This window comes from Oratosquilla oratoria, chromosome 30 (assembly GCF_046742065.1).
Source record: "Oratosquilla oratoria isolate Oo_2021 chromosome 30, ASM4674206v1, whole genome shotgun sequence".
Taxonomy (NCBI): domain Eukaryota; kingdom Metazoa; phylum Arthropoda; class Malacostraca; order Stomatopoda; family Squillidae; genus Oratosquilla; species Oratosquilla oratoria.
Genome location: NC_134806.1, coordinates 417,501 through 429,168, shown reverse-complemented (window position 1 = coordinate 429,168; position 11,668 = coordinate 417,501). Strand labels below are relative to the sequence as shown.

General features: G+C 39.0%; 1 long non-coding RNA gene across 1 annotated transcript; it reads right to left on the bottom strand.

The window, feature by feature from the left end:
* Window positions 1–668: 668 nt before the first annotated feature.
* On the bottom strand, window positions 669–2,047 carry LOC143041331 (uncharacterized). Its single transcript, XR_012967800.1, has 3 exons — window positions 1,669–2,047; window positions 1,434–1,505; window positions 669–1,260 (listed from the first exon to the last, which is right to left on the bottom strand). It is a non-coding gene; the product is annotated as an uncharacterized LOC143041331 (long non-coding RNA).
* Between the last annotated feature and the right edge of the window lie 9,621 nt (window positions 2,048–11,668).

Below are 11,668 nucleotides of genomic sequence, written 5' to 3'. Positions count from 1 at the left end.
CAGCTAAAAAAGTTTTCAAGACAATCTTGATTAATGCGTCGAGTTAATAAATAATTGAATTTGTAATTTTCAGACACATCTTCCCATAATGCCATTAAAGAAGAAATATTTAGGAGCCAACCTTGTATATTTGGTATTTGTCTATGCGTTCCTATTACTTGCCAAGATTTCATCCACTCTTTAATACTTTTAAGGAATTGAATATTACTGCTGTTTTTGCTGATGGCACATTTCCTATCTCTATAATGATACATATACATATATATACATATACATATACAATATATTTTACCCACCCACTGGGTGTAGCATTGCTGTTATAATCCTTTAATTATGAAAAAGAATAATTTTTTTTTTGTAATTTGGAGGTAACTGCACCTCTAGGGGAGGGAGATACAGTACTACATCTGTGATTGTGAAGAGAGTAGAGTCAATGAGGGAAAAAGAAAAGTAAAATGATCTACCTTACTTATCAGTGCTTTAAATATAAGTAATTGCAAACAGTATATTTCAATGTTTTGCTTAATAAGAAAATACATGATATCTCCTTATTTCCTTACAATATTTAGGAGCCAACCTTGTATATTTGGTATTTGTCTATGCGTTCCTATTACTTGCCAAGATTTCATCCACTCTTTAATACTTTTAAGGAATTGAATATTACTGCTGTTTTTGCTGATGGCACATTTCCTATCTCTATAATGATACATATACATATATATACATATACAATATATTTTACCCACCCACTGGGTGTAGCATTGCTGTTATAATCCTTTAATTATGAAAAAGATTATTATTTTTTTTTTTTGTAATTTGGAGGTAACTGCACCTCTAGGGGAGGGAGATACAGTACTACATCTGTGATTGTGAAGAGAGTAGAGTCAATGAGGGAAAAAGAAAAGTAAAATGATCTACCTTACTTATCAGTGCTTTAAATATAAGTAATTGCAAACAGTATATTTCAATGTTTTGCTTAATAAGAAAATACATGATATCTCCTTATTTCCTTACAGGTTGGGGGGATGCAAATACAAGAAAAATGCTTTTGTGAGAAGTGTGAAGTATTAAAGAACATCTATACAGACTAGTACATATTAACTTTGTAGGTAATGAGAAATAAAGAGAAAGTAAAGAAATATCAACACTACCATACTGAACTATGATTTTACTTACTCTTATTAGCATTTGAGGTAAGAGGGGTTGCAGAATAATTTTGAGGATCACCTTCCCAACTTTTTGTTTGCCAGCAATCTTCATCTATTCAATGATGAAATAACATTATAATGAGGCACTGATAGTGTCTTTTTAATTGGATTAAATATTTGGCAAGTACGATTAGTAAACAATCATTCTTACTTAAGAAATAATATTATACTTTAATTTTCTTTTGTTTATGACTAGCATTATATTAAATATTAGTTTTCACCTACCAGTGTTGGATATAACTTCCTCTAATTCCTCTTCCACAGTATCTGCAAAAACAGTATTGTCTGACGTCTCACCTGCAAAAAATGGAAAAAAATATACAGTATATCCCTTTCCTAAATGCACTATGGTAGTATTTGTTGATGTTAGCAAAACAGCAATATGATAGTAATGATTCTCAATTATAAAATGCATAGTTTCATACTTTAAAGAAAGGGAAATAGCACATTTATACTTTACCAGAACAGGACAAGACTTCTCCAACTTGCTCCAAAACATGTCTTGCTTGTGATGTATCTGCTGTAATTTCAATGGCAAAACATTAAAAACAAATAAAAAATCTTGTAAATAATATATAGTACTCTTGTAAATAAAGTATCTTAAAAATTACTGAGAGGACTCAATTCCCAATGAGTGTAAGTTGGAGTTAGGGGACTGATTGAGGCAAATGCTGTCTTCTTGGTAACTTTTACCTAAAGTATCCATTTTTTCCAAGCACACATGTTGGTAGCAGAAAAACGTACTTGATTTTGATAATAAATAATATGACTTTAATAGGAAATAAATATGTGGAATAAAGAAATTGTGGATATACCTACCATTTACTGATGGTTGAGCTGATGAGGAAAAATGCAATTCTGTAGATGTTCTCAAAAGTACCTGTTAATTGGTGAATTTATGTCATTATACTGCATATGCCAATGTCAGCGCCAGACAATCTATATGATCTACATTATATGCCAATCAGCAGCATTTTCTTTAATACTTTGGCATCTTTCACATTAACAGCTCATTATGAAGAAATATTTGTGGAATGTGAAATACTCTAATTACAATATGTCCTACAGGTTGATGGGGGCTACATCTCCAATACCCCCATGACACATTGTATCCAACTCACATTCATGTAAGAGAGCATGTGGAATAAATCTAAAACTGAGTTATAACTTCATTCATATATGTTTAATAAATACTACTAAGTAATTTTATAAAAGATGACTTTATCTTCCTTAGACTACGTCCAAAACTCCAGCAATCTCTCTCTACCTGAGAGGAGTGTTGATGGGTGTATGCCATCCCCCAGCACCTACCAGAACAATTTCTATTCTTATCACAATATCACATTTATGCCAAGAGTGTGAAACAGGTCTATAAAACATTTATATGACTGTGGACTCAATTGTGGTACTAATATCTGTTGTTGCAATTTGACATATGTTGCTTACTTTTTTATGATTTACAGGCCATCTCTATATATATCTGTAAAATAATATGTGATGTTATAAACAGATATTGTATGTAAGGTATCTATGCTCAGAATTTAATTTGTAATTTCAAGTTGAAATATGTTTTGTGCAAATACAACAATTAGCTAATGGCAATGAAAGAATATTCTAAATAATGTTCAACTTTAAAGTAATACAGAAATATATATAGAGACAAGCAATGTTTTGTTTCAAATGCAATGTGCTGATAAAATAAAGTAATTTCAATTAATCTCAGAACTGTGCTATACTATTTTCACATTGATCAAGCACTTACCTGCATCCATACTGGTTATTTCTGGCTCATCTGGGTGTGCTGGATCTGATAGATAATAGAATACATAATGAAAATCATTACTTCTTACCAAACAATGTTAATTATTGTAATCTTATGATAATGTATATATAAAACTGCATTGACTCACCAGGCAAATTTTTATCTGGGTATGCATTGGGGCACAAACGGGTTGATGATGCATATTGCCGTTCAGAAAAATGATGGCTACATATCCTTTGACATTTATTTAATTGTGTAGGTGTTTCTTCCTTAATGTTGATACACCGGTTACTTGTATCCACTTTGAACATCTATAAAAAAGAAGAGAATGTTGATTTACATTTTTACTTAATCAATAAAATGACACTTATAAGTCTATAATACTTAATGTTGGCAATATAATATACACATACCTTTGTGATTCTTTAGGAAACCGGTGGTACATGAATTCAGGATGATAACTTATTGACCGTTTGCAGATAATACAGGGCTTATCGTCTCGCACCATGATTGGTTTGAACTAACCATGTGTTCCAACTGACAGATGGCTCAAATGTAAACATGCAGACGATTCAAAAAGCCCACTAATTCTTTCCGAATGAAGCACAGGGCAAAAATACCGTCGATTTCCATGTACACACTAGGCAAAAATACCGTCGATTTCCAACTTCACACAAGACAAAAATGCCGTAGATTTCCTCCTTCACACAGGGCAAAACTGCCGTCGATTTCCATCTACACACTAGGCAAAAATACCTTTGATTTCCATGTACACACTAGGCAAAACTGCCGTGGATTTTCAGCTTCACACTAGGCAAAAATACCTTTGATTTCCATGTACACACTAGGCAAATCTGCCGTCGATTTTCAGCTTCACACTAGGCAAAACTGCCGTTGATTTTCATCTTCACACTAGGCAAAAATACCGTCGATTTCCATGTACACACTAGTGAAAACTGCCGTCGATTTTCAGCTTCACACTAGGCAAAACTGCCGTTGATTCTCATCTTCACACTAGGCAAAACTGCCGTTGATTCTCATCTTCACACTAAGCAAAAATACCGTCGATTTTCATCTTCACACTAGGCAAAAATACCGTCGATTTTCATCTTCACACTAGGCAAAACTGCCGTTGATTCTCATCTTCACACTAAGCAAAAATACCGTCGATTTTCATCTTCACACTAGGCAAAACTTCCGTTGGTTTTCATCTTCACACTAAACAAAAATGCCGTCGATTTTCATCTACACACTGGGCAAAAATACCGTTGATTTCCATGTTCACACTAAGCAAAACTGCCGTCGATTTTCTCCTTCACACAGGGCAAAAATGCCGTCGATTTTCATGTTCACACTAGGCAAAATTACCGTCGATTTTCATGTACACACTAGGCAAAAATGCCGTTGATTTCCATCTTCACATTAGGCAAAATGCCGTCGATTTTGGTTTTCTATGACGTCTTGCTTCACATTTATTTTTTGTTTTATTCGCCGTAACCATACACAAGGACCGAATTTTTTTCCCGCGCTCTGATGCCGACGTTATGACGTCACGTCGCATCAAAATCCATCATCTTTTTTTCCACGTATTTATAAAATTTCTCAGAATATTTCGTTCAACACAATTGTCAAAATTCATCGTCTCTTCTATATTTTTAAAACGTTTCTCTCTACATGTATCTAAGGATTTTCTCAGAATGTTTAGCTCAGTTTAATTAAGAACACAATTGTCAAAATTCATCGTCATCTCTTCTTAAAACATTTTTCTCTACACGGTTTTCTCAGAATGTTTCGTTCAGTGTTACGTAAGGCCACGTGCTGACCTGAAAATTCCGCTCCCTGATACCATGACATCTTGATTTCCCTTTCGTGTCGTCTAAACTAGGCAAAAACACCGTCGAATTCCATCTTCACACTAGGCAAAAATACAGTCGATTTCCTCCTTCCCACAGGGCAAAAATACCGTCAATTTCCATGTACACACTAGGCAAAAATACCGTCGATTTCCATCTTCACACAAGACAAAAATGCCGTAGATTTCCTCCTTCACACAGGGCAAAACTGCCGTCGATTTCCATCTACACACTAGGCAAAAATACCTTTGATTTCCATGTACACACTAGGCGAAACTGCCATCGATTTTCAGCTTCACACTAGGCAAAACTTCCGTTGATTTTCATCTTCACACTAAGCAGAAATACCGTCGATTTCCATGTACACACTAGTCAAAACTGCCGTCGATTTTCAGCTTCACACTAGGCAAAACTGCCGTTGATTTTCATCTTCACACTAAGCAAAAGTACCGTCGATTTTCATCTTCACACTAAGCAAAACTGCCGTTGATTTTCATCTTCACACTAAGCAAAAATACCGTCGATTTTCATCTTCACACTAAGCAAAACTGCCGTTGATTTTCATGTTCACACTAGACAAAAATGCCGTCGATATCCATCTACACACTGGGCAAAAATACCGTTGATTTCCATGTTCACACTAAGCAAAACTGCTGTCGTTTATTACCTTCACACAGGGCAAAAATGCCGTCGATTTTCATCTTCACACTAGGCAAAATTACCGTCGATTTTCATGTACACACTAGGCAAAAATGCCGTCGATTTCCATCTTCACATTAGGCAAAACGTCGTCGATTTTGGTTTTCTATGTCGACGTCTTGCTTCACATTTATTTTTTGTTTTATTCGCCATGACCATACACAAGGACCGAAAAATCTTCCCGCGCTCTGATGCCGACGTTATGACGTCACGTCGCATCAAAATCCATCATCTTTTTTTCCACGTGTTTAAAAAATTTCTCAGAATGTTTCGTTCAACACAATTGTCAAAATTCATCGTCTTTTCTATATTTTTAAAACGTTTCTCTCTACATGTATCTAAGGATTTTCTCAGAATGTTTAGCTCAGTTTAATTAAGAACATAATTGTTCCTGTAGTAGAGTCCACTTGTTGTCGTTGTTCCTGTAGTAGAGTCCACTCATTGTCGTTGTTCCTGTATTAGAGTACACTTGTTGTCATTGTTCCTGTAGTAGAGTCCAATTGTTGTCGTTGTTCTTGTAGTAGAGTCCACTTGTTGTCGTTGTTCCTGTAGTAGAGTCCACTTGTTGTCATTGTTTCTGTAGTAGAGTCCACCTGTTGTTGTTGTTCCTGTAGTAGAGTCCCCTTGTTGTCATTGTTCCTGTAGTAGAGTCCACTTGTTGTCGTTGTTCCTGTAGTAGAGTCCACTTGTTGTCGTTGTTCCTGTAGTAGAGTCCCCTTCTTGTCGTTGTTCCTGTAGTAGAGTCCACTTGTTGTCGATCTTGTAGTAGAGTCCACTTGTTGTCGTTGTTCCTGTAGTAGAGTCCACTTGTTGTTGTTCCTGTAGTAGAGTCCACTTGTTGTCGTTGCTCCTTTAGTAGAGTCCACTTTTTGTCGTCGCTCCTGTAGTAGAGTCCACTTGTTGTCGTTGCTCCTTAGCTCCACTCGAGTCGAGTTCCCCACTCGAGTCGAGTGCTCCACTCGAGTCGAGTGCTCCACTCGAGTCGAGTGCTCCACTCGAGGCAAGTGCTCCACTCGAGGCGAGTGCTCCACTCGAGGCGAGTGCTCCAATCGTGGAACACTCTAGTTGTAGTAGAGTCATCGGGTTGTCGTTGTTCTTGTAGTAGAGTCCACTTATGTCGTTGTTCTTGTAGTGGAGTCCACTTATGTCGTTGTTCTTGTAGTAGAGTCCACTTATGTCGTTGTTCTTGTAGTAGAGTCCACTTGTTGACGTTGTTCTTGTAGTAGAGTCCACTTATTGTCGTTGTTCTTGTAGTAGAGTCCACTTGTTGTCATTGTTCTTGTAGTAGAGTCCACTTGTTGTCGTTGTTCCTCTAGTAGAGTCCACTTGTCGTTGTTCCTCTAGTAGAGTCCACTTATTATCGTTGTTCCTTTAGTAGAGTCCTCTTGTTGTCGTTGTTCTTGTAGTAGAGTCCACTTGTTGTCATTGCTCCTATAGTAGAGTCCACTTGTTGTCGTTGTTCTTGTAGTAGAGTCCAGTTATTGTCTTTGCTCCTATAAAAGAGACCACTTGTTGTCGTTGCTCCTATAGTAGAGTCCACTTGTTCTCGTTGTTCGTGTTATAGAGTCCACTTGTTCTCGTTGTTCGTGTTATAGAGTCCACTTGTTCTCGTTGTTCGTGTTATAGAGTCCACTTGTTCTCGTTGTTCGTGTTATAGAGTCCACTTGTTCTCGTTGTTCTTATAGTAGAGTCCTTTTGTTGGTGTTCTTATAGTAGAGTCCACTTGTTGTCGTTGTTCCTCTAGTTGAGTCCACTTGTCATTGTTTTTGTAGTAGACGAGTGCCCCACACGAGCCGAGTGCCCCACACGAGCCGAGTGCCCCACACGAGCCGAGTGCCCCACACGAGCCGAGTGCCCCACACGAGCCGAGTGCCCCACACGAGCCGAGTGCCCCACACGAGCCGAGTTCTCCACCCGGGTCGAGTGCTCCACACGAGCCGAGTGCTCCACACGAGCCGAGTGCTCCACACGAGCCGAGTGCTCCACACGCGTCGAGTGCTCCACACGCGTTGAGTGCTCCACACGCGTCGAGTGCTCCACACGCGTCGAGTGCTCCACACGAGCCGAGTGCTCCTATAGTAGACTCCACTTTTTGTCGTTGTTCTTGTAGTAGAGACCAATTTTTGTCGTTGTTCTTGTAATAGAGTCCACTTGGTGTCGTTGTTCTTGTAGTAGAGTCCACTTGTTGTCGTTCTTGTAGTAGAGTCCACTTGTTGTCGTTGTTCTTGTAGTAGAGTCCACTTGTTGTCGTTGGTCTTGTAGTAGAGTCCACTTGTTGTCGTTGTTCGTGTAGTAGAGTTCACTTGTTGTCATTGTTCTTGTAGTAGAGTCCAATTATTGTCGTTTTTCCTGTAGTAGAGTCCACTTGTTGTCGTTGTTCTTGTAGTAGAGTCCACTTGTTGTCGTTGTTCTTGTAGTAGAGTCCACTTTTTGTCGTGTTTCTTGTAGTAGAGTCCATTTGTTGTCGTTGTTCTTGTAGTAGAGTCCACTTGTTGTCGTTGTTCTTGTAGTAGAGTCCACTTGTCGTTGTTCCTGTAGTAGAGTCCACATGTTGTTATTCCTGTGGTAGAGTCCACTTGTTATTGTTGTTCCTATAGTAGACTCCACTTTTTGTCGTTGTTCTTGTAGTAGAGACCACTTTTTGTCGTTGTTCTTGTAGTAGAGTTCACTTGGTGTCATTGTTCTTATAGTAGAGTCCACTTATTGTCGTTGTTCCTGTAGTAGAGTCCACTTGTTGTCGTTGTTCCTGTAGTAGAGTCCACTTGTCTTTGTTCTTGTAGTAGAGTCCACTTGTTGTTGTTCTTGTAGTACAGTCCACTTGTTGTCGTTGTTCTTGTAGTACAGTCCACTTGTTGTCGTTGTTCTTTGTAGTAGAGTCCACTTGTTGTCATTGTTCCTGTAGTAGATTCCACTTATTGTCGTATATATATATATATGTATATATATATATATATATATATTGTTACGAATCTCGCTCACCTATCTGACTTGCAATAGATTAAGTATGTGAAATGAGTTCCCAAGACCCCATGTCTTTGGGATAACTCAAATAGAAATTGTAAAGTTGTCAGACTCGTAACACATAGTAAGAGTGAATGGGTGACTGAGTTCCCAAGACCCCATGTCTTTGGGAAAACTCCAATAGAAATTACAAGGTCGCCACTTGATTTTATTAAAATCAAGAAAATCAAGAAAAATGAAACGCACAGAATAACGTTTAACACTATTCATTAAAACTCAACAGGGTACATGAAGGATTACAATCACTAAACTTCAAGTGTGTAAATAAGTTTACATTCAATGAGTAAATATATTTCAAAACAGAAGATTCCCGCTCGAAAACTTTTAACGGGGGTGAAAGAAGATTAATTAATTAATTAATACTTTACCAACGAAAAACACTGTCTAAGTCACTACTATAGACATTTCCTACTACTACATGGTGTGAAATTCTCACCCTAGCTGAGTTAATGACTCTTACGACTAATACAGGGGGATCACAGAGGACTTACTTCAGCCGACGACCCCCCTTCGAGGCACACCTTTACACTTTCCCCTCTACCCTCAAACTGTGTGAGTCACTTAGACTCCATTTCTCTCCTTTCTGCTCTCCCTTTCTGTGTGAGTCACTTAGACTCCATTTCTCTCCTGTCTTCTCTCCCTTTTTGTATGAGTCGCTTAGACTCCATTTCTCTCCTTTCTTCTCTCCCTTTCTGTGTGAGTCGCTTAGACTCCATTTCTCTCCTTTCTTCTCTCCCTTTCTGTGCGAGTCACTTAGACTCCTTTCTTCTACTTTCTCCTCTCCCTTTTTGTGTGAGTCACTTAGACTCCATTTCTCTCCTTTCTGCTCTCCCTTCCTGTGTGAGTCACTTAAACTCCATTTCTCTCCTTTCTTCTCTCCCATAAACAGACGAGTCAGGTCATACACTTCCGACTCGCCGTCTCGTTCCTCTCGGAACAGGCACCTCAAGTCGGCTTCTGCCTCGACTTGGGTACTTTCATTAGGGATTTTTCCCTCGGGCTTGAAACTGTCCTTACAGGTAGGATTTCCACCGTCTTCCCCTCTCAAGACCTTTATTGGCCTCATTTGGTCCTCAGACCCTTCTCTCTGGGCAGCCATGGCCCTTGTGACCGCGCAAACCGGCAGTAATCCCGGATGCTCTCTCTCGAATTGTTCAGTTTCTTCCGAAACAATTGGAATATCTGACACTATGGGTGTGGGGGACATCTTTCCACCCACTAAGTCATTTCCTAGAATGACTTCAACTCCTTCCACTGGCAACTGATCTGCTAGGCCTATCTTTGCCTGTCCCTCATATAGAGGCGATTCCATATCTACCTCTACCAGTGGCACCTTTGTTAGGCCTCCTAGGGAGCCTATAACTACTCTCCCTTTTACTATAGGTTTTTCTACTAAACTGCTCAGCATTACTGATTGGAGGGCTCCTGAGTCCCTCAGTATCGTCACCTTTTTCTTCTTTTCTCCCTTTATGGTGATTGTTCCTTGAAACAGGAACGGTTCATAACCTCTCAAGTGAGGTTTCATCTCATCCTTCTCCATGCCGTCTGTGGCAACCTTTCTCCTGAGGGCCACTACTTTGGTGGTCTCCTCCTCGTCCTCCCCCTCTCGGACTTTACTTTCTATGTGGGTGTCCCATCTATTTAATAATACTATGGGTTTAACCCTCTCTATCCCCTTTCTCCTGTGCCAACAATCCCTCATCAGGTGGCCTACCCTTCCACAATAGCTACATGAAATTATCTGTGATGACTTTCTATAGTCACCTTTCTTGACCTCTAGGGATTTTGTAGGTCCACCTGAGGAGGTTGATTGTGGGATCCTCGGCTGTTCCTCTCTCCCCCTTGGAGTAACTGAGAATTTCCCTGCAGTAGGTTTAAGTATTTCATATTTATCTGCTAATACTGCAGCCTCCTCCAACTTCGAGACTTCTTTCTCCTGAAGATACAATGACACCTCTTTAGGGATGGATCTCAGATACTCTTCCATTAACATTAACTCAGCTAGTTTCCTATAATCTCCATTTATGTTACGGGATCTTACCCATTGGTCCCATAACATTCTTTTCTCTCTACTAAATTCAACGTGTGAGATATTAGATTGCTTCCTCAGATTCCTAAATTTTACCCTATAAACTTCAGGCACTAATTCACAGGCTCGTAGGATGGCTGCTTTGATTTCATCGTAATCCTTTGTTTGTGAATCCTCTAAAGCACCATAAACTCTTAGCGGCTTGCCTCTGAGGCTTGTTCGCAACAATGCAGGCCAATACTGCTTCGGCCACTGATAATCTTCCGCTATTCCTTCAAACGTTCTAAAGTAAGTATCCACCTGTGATTCATCAAATTCAGGAAGCAATTTAGCGTTATGCACTACATCAAAATTGAGCCTCCTATTCACGAATTGAGATTCTGATAGCACTCGTCTACTTTCTTGTAAGTTAACTTGAAGTCTAAGGTTTTCATTGTCTACTCTAGCCTTTTCAGTTTCTTCCCTCTTTACTTCAGCTTCTATCTTAGCTCTCTCAGTTTCTTCCCTTTTTACTTCAGCTTCTATCTTAGCTATCTCTAACTTCAACCGTAATTCGCTTAATCGAGACTCAGTGTTTTGAGATTCACCCTTCTCCATTTCCTCTTCCACTTCTTCCTCTTCCTCACATTCTGAAGTGACAGACTCTCTATCTGTCCTTCCTTCATCTCTCATTGCCCCACTTTCATCTCGATTATGCACTATTTCTACAACAATTCTTATTAATTCAGTTTTATTTGCCTCATGTGCGTGCTCAACCCCTAGACTTTGTGCTATGAACCTCAAGTCGTTAGCAGTAAGGCTCTGTATATCCTTCTTACTAGGTTGTTTGTGTACAAACTCCAATACCTCCTCTGTACTTGTCAACTTCATTTTCTCACACTATTGATCCTATTTAATACTAAATATTTTCGTTGGTAATTCTTTCACTTTACCGTTAAAATCCTGGCAAGGTCGCCAATTTATATGTTACGAATCTCGCTCACCTATCTGACTTGCAATAGATTAAGTATGTGAAATGAGTTCCCAAGACCCCATGTCTTTGGGATAACTCAAATAGAAATTGTAAAGTTGTCAGACTCGTAACACATAGTAAGAG